The sequence below is a fragment of the Oncorhynchus nerka genome, linkage group LG18, assembly GCF_034236695.1.
Source record: "Oncorhynchus nerka isolate Pitt River linkage group LG18, Oner_Uvic_2.0, whole genome shotgun sequence".
In the NCBI taxonomy this organism is placed as follows: Eukaryota; Metazoa; Chordata; class Actinopteri; order Salmoniformes; family Salmonidae; genus Oncorhynchus; species Oncorhynchus nerka.
The window spans coordinates 61890537-61907670 of record NC_088413.1 but is presented as its reverse complement, the minus strand read 5'-3'; positions in this window follow the sequence as shown (position 1 = coordinate 61907670).

Sequence of the window (17134 nt, the reverse complement as noted above, 5' to 3'; positions counted from 1 at the left end):
AAAGTGGCAGCTCTAGCCTTTAGCTCAGTGCGATGCTGCCTGTAATCCATGGCTTCTGGTTGGGGTATCTATTTACGGTCACTGTGGGGACGATGCACTAATTGATGAAGCCAATGACAGATGTGGTGTAATCCTCAATGCCATTGGAATAATCCAGGAACATATTCCAGTCTGTGCTAGAAAAACAGTCCTGTAGTTTAGCATCTGCTTCATCTGACCACTTTTTTATTGATCTTGTCACTGATGCTTCCTGCTTTCATTTTGGCTTCTAAGCAGGAATCAGGAGGATAGAATTATGGTCAGATTTACCAAATGGAGGACGAGGGAGAGCGTTGTATGCTTCTCTGTGTGTGGAGTATAGGAGTTATTTTTCCTCTGGTTGCACATTTAACATTCCGATAGAAATTGGTAAAACGGATTTAAGTTTCCTGCATTAAATTCTGTGGCTACTAAGAGTGCTGCCTCTGGGTGAGCATTTTCTTGTTTGCTTATTGCGGAATACAGCTCATTCAATGCTGTCTTAGCGCCAGCCTCTGACTGTGGTGTTATGTAAACAGGTACGGAGAATACAGATGAAAACACTCTCAGTAGGTAGTGTGGTCTATAGCTTAATAACATGAGATACTCTACCTCTGGCGAGCAATAGCTCGAAACTTCCTTAAATATCGTGCACCAGCTGTTATTTTCAAAAATACATAGTCTGCCGCCCCTTGTCTTACCAGACGCCGCTGTTCTATCCTGCCGGTACATTGTATAACCAGCCAGCTGTATGTTGATATTGTCATCGTTCAACCACAACTCTGTGAAGCATAAGATGTTACAGTTTTTAATGTCCCGTTGGTAGTTTAATCTTCCGCGTAACTTGCAATTTTATTCTCCAAGGATTGCACGTTTTCTAGCAGAATGAAGGGAAGTGGAGGTTTAATCGATCGCCTCCAAATTCTCAGAAGGCAGCCCGCTCTCCGGCCTCTCTTTATCCGCTTCCTCTTCACGCAGATCACGGGGATCAGGGCCTGTTCCCGAGGAATCAGTATATCCTTCCCATCTGGCTCGTCATCGTTATGAAAGGAAAAAAAGGATTCTGCTAGTCCATGGTGAGTAATCGCAGTCCTGATGTCTAGAAGTTATTTTCGGGTAGCGGCAACATTATGTATGAAATAAGTACAAAAACAAGTTACAAACAACGCAAATATACGAACAAAAACACAATCGGCTGAGGGCACGTAAAACGTCTGCCGTCTTCTCCGGCGCCATCTTACATGTATTAGTATGTGTGGGAGGGAGGGGTGGAAAGAGAGAGATGGAGCGAGAGAATAGCAAGCAGAGCTGGCTGTAGTGTTGATGAATGAGATGATGGCACACTGACCCACTAACGCTGCAGCTCCACTGCCAGTGGGGATGAGCTGCCCTACCACTGTACGTACACCGTTTACACAGAAACACCACCTCCTCTCCCTCCCTGACTCTATGGATTTCTACTTCTCTATCGATCTCTATTTCCTCTCTCCCTCTGTCTCTCCATATACCTATCTCTACCTCTCTACCTCTGTCTTTCTCTACTCCAACTCTCTCCATTTCTCTCACCATCTGTATTATAATTTTGCTCCCTCACAGTGCAAATAAGAGGTGAGATTTGTGTGTGTATGGAGATGGAGTGTTATATGTCCTTGGACATCAACTGATTGGCCTCAAATGCAATGTTATGACAACAGATTCAAATGAGGGACAATTGGTTTAATTTGCATTCAATAAACCACGCCACCATACCTGGGGCTGAGACAGAGGTAGACAGACGGAGAGGGAGATACAGAGGCAGTGTCAGGGATTTCCTCCTCTTCTTCCGAAGAGGAGAGGCAAAAAGGATCAGAGGACCAATATGCGGCGTGGTAAGTGTCCATGGTTCTTTTAATACGTAAATGTACACATGAACACTACAAAACAATAAACATGGAAAACCTAAACAGTCCTATCTGGTGCAAAGACAGAGACAGGAACAATCACCCACAAACACACAGTGAAACCCAGGCTACCTAAGTATGATTCTCAATCAGAGACAACTAATGACACCTGCCTCTGATTGAGAACCATACTAGGCCGAAACATAGAAATACCCCAAAACATAGAAAAACAAACATAGACTGCCCACCCAACTCACGCCCTGACCATACTAAATAATGACAAAACAAAGGAAATAAACGTCAGAACGTGACAGGCAGCCAGAGAGAGAGAGAGAGATAAAGGATATTCGCCTATTGATTTCTCCCGCCAGAGCGGCATCTGTTGTCAAAATGGGAAAGCTGTTCTGACTTTGTGGCTGTGTTATATCTTGTAGTAATCACTCTGTCATCTCCTGGTTGCAAAAATTCTGCACTGTTGGCTCAATTTCAGTTTATGTAAGAAAACAAGCACTGAATAGTGTAAGGAATCACTGTACCATCTAAATCGCTGTGAAATATATTTTCAATAACAAACAAAAAATGTTTTTACAGCTGTTTGAAGCTGGTGGACCAAAACCAAAAGTAAAAGATTAATTTAAAATATATATATTTTTTTTATCCTTTATTTAACTAGGCAAGTCCGTTAAGAACAAATTCTTATTTACAATGTCGGCCTCATGCGCGAGTTGAGCCTTTTACTTAGCACATGTAAAAAGACGGCTAGCTACATGAGAGAGAGAGAGAGACATGGAGAGAGGAGAGAGCAGGCCATTCTGCACGTACTAGATTGATTGCTGCTCAAGGTCTCTGCACGTTCCCATCTCTTAAGGGTTCCTGTTGTGCTTGCAGCCCCCTTGCAAAAGCATTTTTATCAATGATGCAAGAAACATGTCAGCACAGGCCTCTCTGGGATGGAGCCCTGCCTGGATGAACATCGGACATACAACTAGCATCCCATCATCATTCTCAGAAAGAGAGGCTGCATTTCTACCAACCCTGTCAGGACTGTTGAAATGTTTAGCTTGGTGTTTAGTACTTTTGTCAGTCAATGAGTCACTTGATAAATTATATTAGCAATACAAAGGTCATTCTTGTCTAAGTGTTGACTTGTATTCATGTCAACCAAATTAATATTCTCCTAACTGGATAGACACCAATAAAATAGGTGGATGTTTGAGAAACACAGTCTATCTAGAATCACAGCTCAGCATTCATTTTATTGCACATCACATTTAGCACAGTAGTCTAAATTAATTTATATTGCTATATACCTTCTGTCTTCATTGACATAAAAGTGTAGTGTGTAGGGTGCATTGTACCATACTAAATAACACTAAGTTTGACAGGGACTACGGTATAGTGCTCTGTCAACTTCTGTTTGTCATATACAGTCATTTGCAATAATAAAAAAATATATGTACAGTATATTCCTCATAGCACATATTTCTCTAAGTATTTGGTCAATAACTGTGCAGTTAAATCTTTAGTCATCTTCTCTCTATTAAACTATGGGAAAAACAGACACGAAGCAGTCTGGGCTGTGTTGCTTTTGTGATTCTGTATGCGGGAATAGTTGACAAAATAGAGAATCGTGGGAAATTACAAATTCATTGAACAGATATGCTCAACCGATCTATTCAAGGTGACTCTTTTCTCCTCCCTCTTGCAAGAAGAACCCCAGAAAAAGTATTTATGATTACATCCCCCCCCGTCTCTCCCACCGCCCCGCCCTCTCCTCCCGCTCCCCCTCTACTTGTGATGCTCATCAGTTGGCTGGCTGAGAGAGGAACAATGGAGTCTTTTTGCAAGGAGAGCTCATCATGTGTCAGGGGATGAAATATGGGCATCCACACAAACAGATGCATTGACTGTGTAAAAAACAGAACTCCAGGAAGAGAAGGAAAAGGAGCACCGTGTGTGTGTGTGTGTGTGTGTGTGTGTGTGTGTGTGTGTGTGTGTGTGTGTGTGTGTGTGTGTGTGTGTGTGTGTGTGTGTGTGTGTGTGTGTGTGTGTGTGTGTGTGTGTGTGTGTGTGTGTGTGTGTGTGTGTCAGAAATCGTAAAGGACATTGTAATTATATTTCTTCTGACACTATGCCATGTTGAATGAAAATAACTGTATAAACACTTATCAATAAAGTAATTCAAACATATTTTACATTGGGCCTCTGTGTCACATTGTGGTGGTGGTGACAGTGCAGAACCGCCAATCCAAATGTTTATCTACAGTTTACAGCCCAACCTACTGCATGAGTCTGTGTACTGTCATTTAAGGCATTCTGTTCAACCTGTCAACTAAGGAAATGCTATCACCAGAATTAAACTAAATTCAAAGGCCTTTAATGGCATGATCTGTGCACATGCTTTTCAAAAGTAGCAATGTGTGGTCAGTATATCTCCTTCTCTCTGTATCTCTCAACCACACCTTCCGACTTTATCTCCCTCCAACCTTCCACCTACTCTATCTTTCCTCACTACCCTATATCTCTATTGTGCCAAACAGACAGAGACATCTTCAAAAAGGATCCTTAAGGATGGATCCAGTGTGTTGTCCACTTCCGTGTGAGGACATGTACTGTAGGGACATCTGTGCTAAGCAAGCAAAAAGGTACCTTCAATATCTGACATTGGAGAAAATGTATTACTCTTCATAATAAAGCCTTGATTCACATCCCCCAACATCAGAAAGCAGTGAGGAATTCCAATGGGATGATTGTGTTATGCTGGGTGAGGAAGGAGGGGGTTAAATGAGGACAGGCCATTTTTTAACAACTTTCAAGCATTTGTTCTCTTTCTTTCTTTGGTGTGGAGAATTTTTTACCCCTAAGGGTCTATTCCGCTCTGGGAGGCTTAGCCCACTCAAAGGGGGCAGATCGTTCTCTGGGTGGCGTATGCATGCCAGTCATTCCACTGCAGCGAACTGGAGGAGGGTGGTCTATATATCATCAGCTGACCCAAGGGGGGGGGGGGGGGGGATTATGGAACCAAAAAAAGGGCTTCCATTAGAATTGTTTTATTTAACTAGGCAAGTGAACTAAGAACAAATTCTTATGTACAATGACTGCCTAGGAACAGTGAGTTAACTGCATTGTTCAGGGGCAGAACGACAGATTTTTACCTTGTCAGCTCAGGGAGTTGATCTACCAAACTTTTGGTGACTGGCCCAACGCTCTAACCACTAGGTTACCTGGCAGCCCAAATAGGGAGCTTCAGAAAAGATTACCCTTTTAATGGAAGGAAATCATACATTCCACTTAATAAAGTCCTAGAAACATGGCAGCAGTACACAGAAAGCCCTTTGTTTTGCACACACAAGGATTAATCTCTTAGACATGCTTGTAGATAACAGAGAGGAAAGAAAGGGCACAGGCAGTATTTGGGGGGTCAAGAATTGTCTCGATTAGGATAAGAGACAATTTGTTCATGTGTAAACCCACACACAGGCATTTACACACATACACCTGTCCCATGACCAGTAGAATAACTTCCCGCAGGTCACCAGTTGAATGGTGTTTCTTCCGACACATTGGTGAGGATGGCTGGCAGGTGTTAAGGAGCACAGTTAAGCGGGTTGCCCTTCACGAGCCTGTTGCAGTGATGAGACAAGATTGAAAAAAGGGGAGTAAAATATGTATATGTATATTTTCAATAGCTCACTATGGATCTACAAACAGGTTTGCCTCTATAAAGTCTTTGGATGTATTTGCAGTGTGTTTATAGTGTGTTCTGTGTTATTTCTTTGCCTTTTCCAATACTAACTAAATGGTGAATGAATGTATTATTGTTTGTTCTGGTAGTCTGATGTCTTTGTCTTTTTAAATACCAACTGAATGGTGAATGAATGTATTTACAGTCAATCAATCAATACAGTGTGACTATTGTGTGTTCTGTGTAATTCCTTTGTATTTTCTAATCCTAACTGAATGGTGAATGTCTGGTGTCATTTTGTCTTCTTTCTGTACGTGAGAAGAGAAGTTGTTTCTTAGGGGAAGGGAAATATTTATTTTCCATTCTGTAAATTCGAACAAAATTCAACACCAATTTAAGAACTGGGATAAGCTACAAATCTCATTGTGGGGTATTCCTCATGTTACAAAGATTACGTCATCAGCATGTTTCCACTGTCCATACCTGCCTACACCTTTAACACCATTGTAACGCTCGTCCTCTTCTTCTGACGAGGAGTCGCAAGGATCGGACCAAAGCGCAGCGTGGTACGTGTTCATGACGATATTTATTCAACTCAGAACACTAAAACAAAAATAACAAAGAGAATGATACGAAACAAAACAGTGATGGTGACATACACAAAGACAGAAAATAAACACCCACGAAACACAAGTGGGAAAAGGCTACCTAAGTATGATTCTCAATCAGAGACAACTAACGACACCTGCCTCTGATTGAGAACCATACCAGGCCAAACACAAAAACACAACATTGAAAATGGAACATAGACAACCCACCCAACTCACGCCCTGACCCTACTAAAACAAAGACATAACAAAGGAACTGAGGTCAGAACGTGACAACCATAGACAAAATGATTACTCTTTAAATCTGTCCTGAGTCTGCACAACTCTGCCAGGACCTAGGATCAAGGGAGACACTCAAGTGTTTTAGTACTATGTCTCTTGACACAATGATGAAAATGATCATGGCCTCTAAACCTTCAAGCTGCATACTGGACCCTATTCCAACTAAACTACTGAAAGAGCTGCTTCCTGTGCTTGGCCCTCCTATGTTGAACATAATAAACGGTTCTCTATCCACCGGATGTATACCAAGCTCACTAAAAGTGGCAGTAATAAAGCCTCTCTTGAAGAAGCCAAACCTTGACCCAGAAAATATAAAAAACTATCGGCCTATGGAATCTCCCATTCCTCTCAAAATTTTTGAAAAAGCTGTTGCGCAGCAACTCACTGCCTTCCTGAGGACAAACAATGTATACGAAATGCTTCAGTCTGGTTTTAGACCCCATCATAGCACTGAGACTGCACTAGTGAAGGTGGTAAATGACCCTTTAGTGGCATCAGACCAAGGCTCTGCATCTGTCCTCGTGCTCCTAGACCTTAGTGCTGCTTTTGATACCATCGATCACCACATTCTTTTGGAGAGATTGGAAACCCAAATTGGTCTACACGGACAAGTTCTGGCCTGGTTTAGATCTTATCTGTTTGTCTCTGTGGATGGTTTGTCCTCTGACAAATCAACTGTAAATGTCGGTGTTCCTCAAGGTTCTGTTTTAGGACACTATTGTTTTTACTATATATTTTACCTCTTGGGGATGTCATTCGAAAACATAATGTTAACTTTCACTGCTATGCAGATGACACACAGCTGTACATTTCGATGAAACATGGTGAAGCCCCAAAATTGCCCTCCCTGGAAGCCTGTTTCAGACATAAGGAAGTGGATGGCTGCAAATGTTCTACTTTTAAATTCGGTCCCAAGAAACAAAGAGATATTCTGTTGAATCTGACAATTAATCTTGATGGTTGTACAGTTGTCCCAAATAAAATTGTGAAGGACCTCGGCATTACTCTGGACACTGATCTCTCTTTTGACGAACATATCAAGACTGTTTCAAGGACAGCTGTTTTCCATCTACGTAACATTGCAAAAATCTGAAATGTTCTGTCCAGAAATGATGCAGAAAAATTAATCCATGCTTTTGTAACTTCTAGGTTAGACTACTGCAATGCTCTACTTTCCGGCTACCTGGATAAAGCACTAAATAAACTTCAGTTAGTGCTAAATACGGCTGCTAGAATCCTGACTAAAACCAAAATATTTGATCATAGTGCTAGCCTCTCTACACTGGCTTCCTGTTAAGGCAAGGGCTGATTTCAAGGTTTTACTGCTAACCTACAAAGCATTACATGGACCTGCTCCTACCTATCTTTCTGATTTGGTCCTGCTGTACATACCTACACGTACGCAATGGTCACAAGACGCAGGCCTCGTTACTGTCCCTAGAATTTCTAAGCAAACAGCTGGAGGCAGGGCTTTCTCCTATGGAGCTCCATTTTTATGGAATAGTCTGCCTACCCATGTGAGAGATGCAGACTCGGTCTCACTCTTTAAGTCTTTATTGAAGACTCATCTCTTCAGTAGGTCCTATGATTGAGTGTAGTCTGGCCCAGGAGTGTGAAAGTGAACGGAAAGGCACTGGAGCAACGAACTGCCCTTGCTGTCTCTTTCTGGACAGTTCCCCTCTCTCCACTGGGATTCTCTGCCTCTAACCCTATTACAGGGGCTGAGTCACTGGCTTACAGGTGCTCTTCCATGCCGTCCCAAGAAGGGGTGCGTCACATGAGTGGGTTGAGTCACTAACGTGCTCTTCTTGTCTGGGTTGGCGCCCCCCCCCCCCCTTGGGTTGTGCCGTGGCGGAGATCTTTGTGGGCTATACTCGGCCTTGTCTCAGGATGGTAAGTTGGTGGTTGAAGATATCCCTCTAGTGGTGTGGGGCTGTGCTTTGGCAAAGTGGGTGGGGTTATATCCTGCCTGTTTGGCCCTGTCCGGGGTATCATCGGATGGGGCCACAGTGTCTCCTGGCCCCTCCTGTCTCAGCCTCCAGTATTTATGCTGCAGTAGTTTATGTGTCGGGGAGCTTGGGTCAGTCTGTTATATCTGGAGTATTACTCCTGTCTTATCCAGTGTCCTGTGTGAATTTAATTATGCTCTCTCTAATTCTCTCTTTCTCTCTATCGGAGGACCTGAGCCCTAGGACCATGCCTCAGGACTACCTGGCATGATGACTCCTTGCTGTTCCCAGTCCACCTGGCCGTGCTGCTGCTCCAGTTTCAACTGTTCTGCCTGCGGCTATGGAACCCTGACCTGTTCACCGGACGTGCTACCTGTCCCAGACCTGCTGTTTTCAACTCTCTAGAGACAGCAGGAGTGGTAGAGATACTCTTAATGATCGGCTATGAATAGCCAACTGACATTTACTCCTGAGGTGCTGACTTGTTGCACCCTCGACAACTACGGTGATTATTATTATTTGATCATGCTGGTCATTTATAACATTTGAACATCTTGGCCAGTTTCTGTTATAGTCTCCACCCGGCACAGCCAGAATAGGACTGGCCACCCCTCATAGCCTGGTTCCTCTCTAGGTTTCTTCCTAGGTTTTGGCCTTTCTAGGGAGTTTGTCCTAGGCACTGTGCTTCTACACCTGCATTGCTTGCTGTTTGGGGATTTAGGCTGAGTTTCTGTACAGCACTTTGAGATATCAGCTGATGTACGAAGGGCTTTATAAATACATTTGATTGATTACTCCGTTTATTTAGACTATTAAAATGGCAAGGATTCACCTAGATTACAGGAAAAACTTGGAAGGGAGGATTAAAGCTCCCTAACATGTCATTATATCAAGAAGCCTTTATAACTGTCCAAATGGGCTCTCTTTATTGACAACTCTAATAGGCCAATTTGGGTTGACATGGAAGAAGAACTTATTGCCCCATTTGGAGCATCATATTATCGGAGTCAACACTTGTGGGACTGCAGAATCCCATAATGTTCCATACTAAGAAATATGGCGTCCGATAAATAAGAGAGAGACATCTTTACCTTTCCTGACAAGCTCTGCTTCGTTATGGAACAACCATAAATACAAATTAGGAGGACAGGTGGTTGTCCCGAAAGAGTGGCATATGTTTTGTTTTAGCCTCAACAATAACATTTGCTATTACTGTCAACTTCAATTTCAGAGTGGCTGTGAAAGACTGGTCCCTTGATGATGTCTGCAAGTGGCTGAGTACTAATAATCTCCATGATTCCATTCCATCATTCCAAGGTTCACAATCTGTCTGAAGAATGCCAACTCTATTCAATTGTCCACTTTGCAACAAACATACTTTATCGGTGTCAAGACTAGTCACACATATTGGCCTCTATCACCAGCATGAACCATGTTTTCCAATTATCTGTGGACTTAATGGGTGTTGGAAAACAAATAGATGTTTCAGTCACACATCTATCGAAACCACAGAGAGCTTTTAAGCGCCAACATAGAAGAGAATTGCCCTCATGTTGAATTTGAGACTGGGACTGATCCCATTGAAGATGACGTGAGCGATGTAGAGAGTCTACCAGAGGCCGAACATGTTCAGGCCACAGAGATCAACACTGAGCAGCTAATTGAAGTACTCAAAAATAATATCTGTCTTTTTACTTTGAAAATCAGGGAAGAACACTGCATCCCAGCTACGGTACAGAGATGCATTGTTAAGGACCTCAGAACCATTTTGAGGGGCATTAATGACACAGGTTTCACCTTACAAATAAGCAAATAAATGTGGATGAAGATGACAATCTCAGGGACTTGCTCAACAATGCTGCAGTATTTGAGGAATGCATTAGATGCATAAGCTCTGAGAGGATGCTGGAGCATTACTGTGTGAAATAATTGGGTATGGTCAGGCCAATTGAAGTATGGCCATCTATCCGGACGTACATCAGAAAAATGTACACTTTTCTGTTTACTCCCTTGTCAGCACACTACAAAAATAGTAAGTAATAAAGAGGACTGGGCCACCTTGAATCAAGACCAAAACCCACATAATGATGAAAAGTTCCGGAAGACTTGACTGATGGTGAATTGTTCAAATCAAATCCCAAGCTAACAAAGCAGAGCCAATGTCTGCAGTTCTATGTTGATGAATTTGAAGTAGTCAATCCACTGGGTTCTAAAAAAGGCACTTACAAAATGACCACAGTGTAGTTAAGATTAGGACATTTTGACCACAAGGATACTTCCCGACTCCAAAATATATACCTCTCCACACTGGTTCATCACTGCGTCATTCAAAAACAAGTCAACACCTATGAAGAAGTATTCAAGCCTTTGATACATGACATCCAGGAATTGGAAATATGGGCTATGAAGTTATCATGCAATGGTGAAAACAAAACCTTCTGAGGCACAATCCCAACAATCTCAGCAGATAATTTCTCTGCACATGCAGTTATAGGGTTGAGCAAAAAATGTGTTGCTTCGGCTTAGCTACCAACGGGGACATTTGCTCAGAAATCACTGAAGAGGAATTCACTATGCATGACCCAAACAACTACAAGTACCATCTGCAGGCCGTGGAAGAAAATCTAGACAATGCATCGATGTATGGCATCACAAAAGCCTGTTGCCTCTCTCAGCGGAATCATGTGCCATCTCCAATTACCTATCTGTTTCCACCAGATGTCATGTATGACCTTCATGAGGGCATCATACCCACAGTGCTCAGACTAGTGCTGCAACAACTAGTTCAAGAGAGGCAAATTACTCTTTCCCAGATTAAGTATGAAATTGAGAATTTGTTTTATGGCAAACGAGATGTGTTTTCTAAACCTGTGCCACTACCCGAGAGAATCCTAATGAAGAATGGTCATCTATTCAGAAGTGCAGCAGAAAAATGTACACTTTTCCGTTTACTCCCCCAAATGATTGGTAGTCAAAAACAAAATGGCAGTGCTCCTGATCTCTACCTCCTGCTTGGAGAGATATCCGACATCTTGGCCTCAGTTTTAAAAATATCCTGGATCCCATATCAGGCAGAACAAATCACTGAATTTCAAGCTCTCTTCCAGGAGCTGTTTCTAGGGAAGACAGTTACAAAGACACACTTCCTCGTCCACTACCCTAGCCTGCTACTTGCCTATGGACCTTTGATCCACCAGTCCACCATCTGATTTGAAGTGAAACACCAATATTTCAAGAGGCTCAATCAATGTAATTTGTATTACAAACAGAATTGTTAGTCAAATGCAATGTTGTATGTTTCTCATTTGCTTTAGGTACTCCACTACCCAGCAATACATGGATGTGTGCACAGCGCTCATTCAAAAGTACCCCTCGTTGAGAGAACAGACAGGGAAGGGATACAGTTGAAGTCAGAAGTTTACATACCAAATACATTTAAACTCAGTTTTTCACAATTCCTGACATTTAATCCAAGTAAAAATTCCCCGTTTTAGGTTGGTTAGGATCACCACTTTATTTTAAGAATGTGAAATGTCAGAATAATAGTTGAAATAATGATTTATTTCAACTTTTATTTCTTTCATCACATTCCCAGTGGGTCAGAAGTTGACAAACACTCAATTAGTATTTGGTAGCATTGCCTTTAAATTGTTTAACTTGGGTCAAACGTGCCAGGTAGCCTTCCATATGCTTGCAACAATGAGTTGGGTGAATTTTGGCCCATTCCTCCTGACAAAGATGGTGTAACTGAGTCAGGTGTGTAGGCCTCCTTGCTCGCACACGCTTTTTCAGTTCTGCCCACAAATTTTCTATAGGATTGAGGTCAGGGCTTTCTGATAGCCACTCCAATACTTTGACTTTGTTCTTAAGCCATTTTGCCAATAACTTTGGAAGTATGCTTGGGGTCATTGTCCATTTGGAAGACCCATTTGCGACCAAGCTTTAACTTCCTGACTGATGTCTTGAGATGTTACTTCAATACACATAATTTTCCTACCTCATGATGCCATCTATTTTGTGAAGTGCACCAGCAAAGCACCTCCACATCATGATGCTTCCAACCCCATGCTTCACGGTTGGGATGGTGTTCTTCGGCTTGCAAGCATCCCCCTTTTCCTCCAAACATAACAATGGTCATTATGGCCAAACAGTTATATTTTTGTTTCATCAGACCAGAGGACATTTCTCCAAAAAGTACAATCTTGGTCCCCATGTGCAGTTACAAACCGTAGTTTGGCTTTTTTATGTGTCACGCCCTAGTCGAAGTATTTTGTGTTTATCTTCATGTATTGGGTCAGGCCAGGGTGTGGCATGGGTTTTTGTATGTGGTGTGTATATATTGGGATTGTAGCTAGTGGGGTGATCTAGCAAAGTCTATGGCTGTCTGGAGTGGTTCTCAATCAGAGGCAGGTGTTTATCGTTGTCTCTGATTGGGAACCATATTTAGGCAGCCATATTCTTTGAGTTTGTCGTGGGTGATTGTCCTTAGTGTCCTTGTTCCTGTCTATGTGTTAGTGTACACAAGTATAGGCTGTTTCGGTTTTTGTTACTTTTATTGTTTTTTTGTAGTGTTTGTATTTAGATTCGTGTTACGTTTGTTTATTAAAACATGGATCGCAATCTACACGCTGCATTTTGGTCCGACTCTCCTTCACACCAAGAGAACCGTTACAGAATCACCCACCACAAACGGACCAAGCAGCGTGTCAACAGGCAGGAGCCACAGGAGAGGCAACAGAGGCAGCAGCAGCAGCTGCAGTGGGAGAGGCTGCACTACCTGGAGAAATGGACATGGGAGGACGAACTGGACGGTAAAGGACCCTGGGCTCAGCCTGGAGAATATCGCCGCCCCAAGGAAGAACTGGAGGCGACGAAAGCTGAGAGGCGCAGGTATGAGGAGGCAGCACGGCGTAGCGGATGGAAGCCCGAGAGTCAGCCCCAAAAATTTCTTGGGGGGGCTCACAGGGAGTAGGGCTACGCTAGGTAGGAGACCTACGCTAACTTCCTGTGGTTACCGGGGGGCTAGAGAGACCGGGCAGGCACCGTGTTATGCAGTGGTGCGCACGGTGTCCCCAGTGCGGGTGCATAGCCCGGTGCGGTATATTCCAGCTCCGCGTATCGGCCGGGCTAGATTGAGCGTCGAGCCAAATGCCATGAAGCCGGCTCTACGCATCTGGTCCCCAGTGCGTCTCCTTGGGCCGGCTTACATGGCACCAGCCTTGCGCTCGGTGTCTCCGGTTCGTCTGCATAGCCCAGTGCGGGCTATTCCACCTCGCCGCACTGGCAGGGCGACCGAGAGTATTCAACCAGGTAAGGTTGGGCAGGCTCGGTGCTCAAGAGCTCCAGTGCGCCTGCACGGTCCGGTCTATCCAGTACCATCTCCACACCCCAGCCCTCCGGTAGCAGCTCCCCGCACCAGGCTTCCTGTGCGTGTCCTCGGTTCAGTACCACCAGTGCCAGCACCACGCATCAGGCCTACAGTGCGCCTCGCCTCTCCTGCGCTGTCGGAGTCTCCCGCCTCTCCAGCGCTGTCGGAGCCTTTCTCCTCTCCTGCGCTGTCGGAGTCTCCCGCCTCTCCAGCGCTGTCGGAGCCTTTCTCCTCTCCTGCGCTGCCGGAGTCTCCCGTCTGTTCAGCGCAGCCAGAGCTGCCAGCCTGCATGGAGCAGCCAGAGCTGCCAGCCTGCATGGAGCAGCCAGAGCTGCCAGCCTGCATGGAGCAGCCAGAGATGTCAGTCTGCATGGAACAGCCAGAGCTGTCAGTCTGCATGGAGCAGCCAGAGATGTCAGTCTGCATGGAGCAGCCAGAGCTGTCAGTCTGCATGGAGCAGCCAGAGCTGTCAGTCTGCATGGAGCAGCCAGAGCTTTCAGTCTGCATGAAGCAGCCAGAGCTGTCAGTCTGCATGAAGCAGCCAGAGATGTCAGTCTGCATGAAGCAGCCAGAGCTGCCAGTCTGCAAGGAGCTGCCAGTCTGCACGGAGCCGCCAGAGCTGCTAGTCTGTAAGAAGCCGCCAGAGCTGTCAGCCTACATGGAGCAGCCAGAGCCACCAGTCAGCGTGGAGCAGCCAGAGCTGCCAGTCAGCATGGGGCAGCCAGATCTTTCAGTCTGCCAGGATCCGCCAGTCAACCAGACTCTTCCAGATCCGCCAGTCAACCAGACTCTTCCAGATCCGCCAGTCAACCAGACTCTTCCAGATCCGCCAGTCAACCAGACTCTTCCAGATCCGACAGTCAACCAGACTCTTCCAGATCCGCCAGTCAGCCAGACTCTTCCAGATCCGCCAGACTCTTCCAGATCCGCCAGTCAGCCAGACTCTTCCAGATCTGCCAGTCAACCAGACTCTTCCAGATCCGCCAGTCAGCCGGGATCTGCCAGATCTGCCAGGATCTGCCAGTCGGCCAGGATCCGCCAGTCAGCCAGGATCCGCCAGATCCGCCAGTCAGCCAGGATCTGGTAGATCTATCTACCTGCCTGAGCTTCCTCTCACTCCCGAGCTTCCTCTCACTCCCGAGCTTCCTCTCACTCCCGAGCTTTCTCTCACTCCCGAGCTTTCTCTCACTCCCGAGCTTTCTCTCACTCCCGAGCTTTCCCTCAGTCCCGAGCTGCCTCAGTCCCGAGCTGCCCTTCAGTCCCGATCTGCTCCTCAGTCCAGTGGGGTTCTGGGTGAGGACTACTAGGCCATGGTCGGCGGCGAGGGTGGACTATCCAGGGACGCGAGGAGAGGGGACTAAGACATTGACTGAGTGGGGTCCACGTCCCGCGCCGGAGCCGCCACCATGGACAGACGCCCACCCGGACCTTCCCTATTGTTTTGAGGTGCGTTTGGGAGTTCGCACATTAGGGGGGGGGGGGGTTCTGTCACGCCCTGGTCGAAGTATTTTGTGTTTATCTTCATGTATTGGGTCAGGCCAGGGTGTGGCATGGGTTTTTGTATGTGGTGTGTATATATTGGGATTGTAGCTAGTGGGGTGATCTAGCAAAGTCTATGGCTGTCTGGAGTGGTTCTCAATCAGAGGCAGGTGTTTATCGTTGTCTCTGATTGGGAACCATATTTAGGCAGCCATATTCTTTGAGTTTGTCGTGGGTGATTGTCCTTAGTGTCCTTGTTCCTGTCTATGTGTTAGTGTACACAAGTTTAGGCTGTTTCGGTTTTTGTTACTTTTATTGTTTTTTTGTAGTGTTTGTATTTAGATTCGTGTTACGTTTGTTTATTAAAACATGGATCGCAATCTACACGCTGCATTTTGGTCCGACTCTCCTTCACACCAAGAGAACCGTTACATTATGGCAGTTTTGGAGCAGTGGCTTCTTCCTTGCTGAGCGGCCTTTCAAGTTATGTCGATATAGGACTCGTTTTACTGTGGATATAGATACTTTTGTACCTGTTTCCTCCAGCATCTTCACAAGGTCCTTTGCTGTTCTGGGATTGATTTTCATTATTCTCTCCAAAGTACGTTCATCTCTAGGAGACAGAATGTGTCTCCTTCCTGAGCAACATGATGGCTGCGTGGTCCCATGGTGTTTATACTTGTGTACTATTGTTTGTACAGATGAACGCGGTATCTTCAGGCATTTGGAAATTGCTCCCAAGGATGAACCAGAATTGTGGAGGTCTACAATTTTTTTTCTGAGGTCTTGGCTGATTTCTTTTGATTTTCCCCATGATGTCAAGCAAAGAGGCACTGAGTTTGAAGGTAGGCTTTGAAGTACATCCACAGGTACACCTCCAATTGACTCAAATTATATCAATTAGCCTATCAGAAGCTTCTAAAGCCATGACGTCATTTTCTGGAATTTTCCAAGCAACTTCTGAACCACTGGAATTGTGATAAGGTGAATTATAAGTGAAATAATATGTCTGTGAACAATTGTTTGAAAAATTACTTGTTGCCAAAACTGTTACCAATAAATTTGTGGTGGTTGAAAAACGAGTTTTAATGACTCCATCCTAAGTGTATGTAAAAATCAGACTTCAACTGTATGTAAGAATTCTTTACATTTCCTACTCACATTAATTCACACTAATAACCTTAATACACCATTGTGCTTACCCAGACCATAATGTGCTGGCTTGGATATGTTCTTCTCACATTGTTATACCATCACATTTACAGCAGCTTAACAAGGCCATTTTAGTCTGCTCCTCTGACCTCAAGCCCCAATAGTCCATCATGACATTTCTCCACTCCACATTTTATTTTTTAAGGAGGCATGGCATGATAAAGAATAAATACAAAAAATAACGACAGCCACTTGCTCACATTGCACAAGTACAGGAAATGAGGAAGAGGTTTGGGAAATGATCCCAGATGACACCAAAAGTGACCCGATCAAAATAGTTAAAGTAACTGCATATAAATAATGGCCCATATTCAGTGTGTCAAAGTCGAACCGCTGAACCCGAATCAGTTTTTAAGATAAAAAAATACGATTGTATGGACAGATCCTAGATCAGCACTCTGAGATGATTTGTGAATACTGGACAATTTGCATTTTTCTAAGTGAATAAAATGAATTTGTGACTTTACAAGTTTGCCACTCAATATTATTATTCATAATATAATATATGGGACATAAAAGATTCCTACAGGAACCTTAACACTCTAAACGGTTCTTTGAGGATCCTTTATAAAAGGTTCCTCAGGGAAAAGGTTCCTGACTGGAAGCACCTTTAGGGGTTATGTTGGTGTTGCAATCTGAGTAACCCCTTAAGA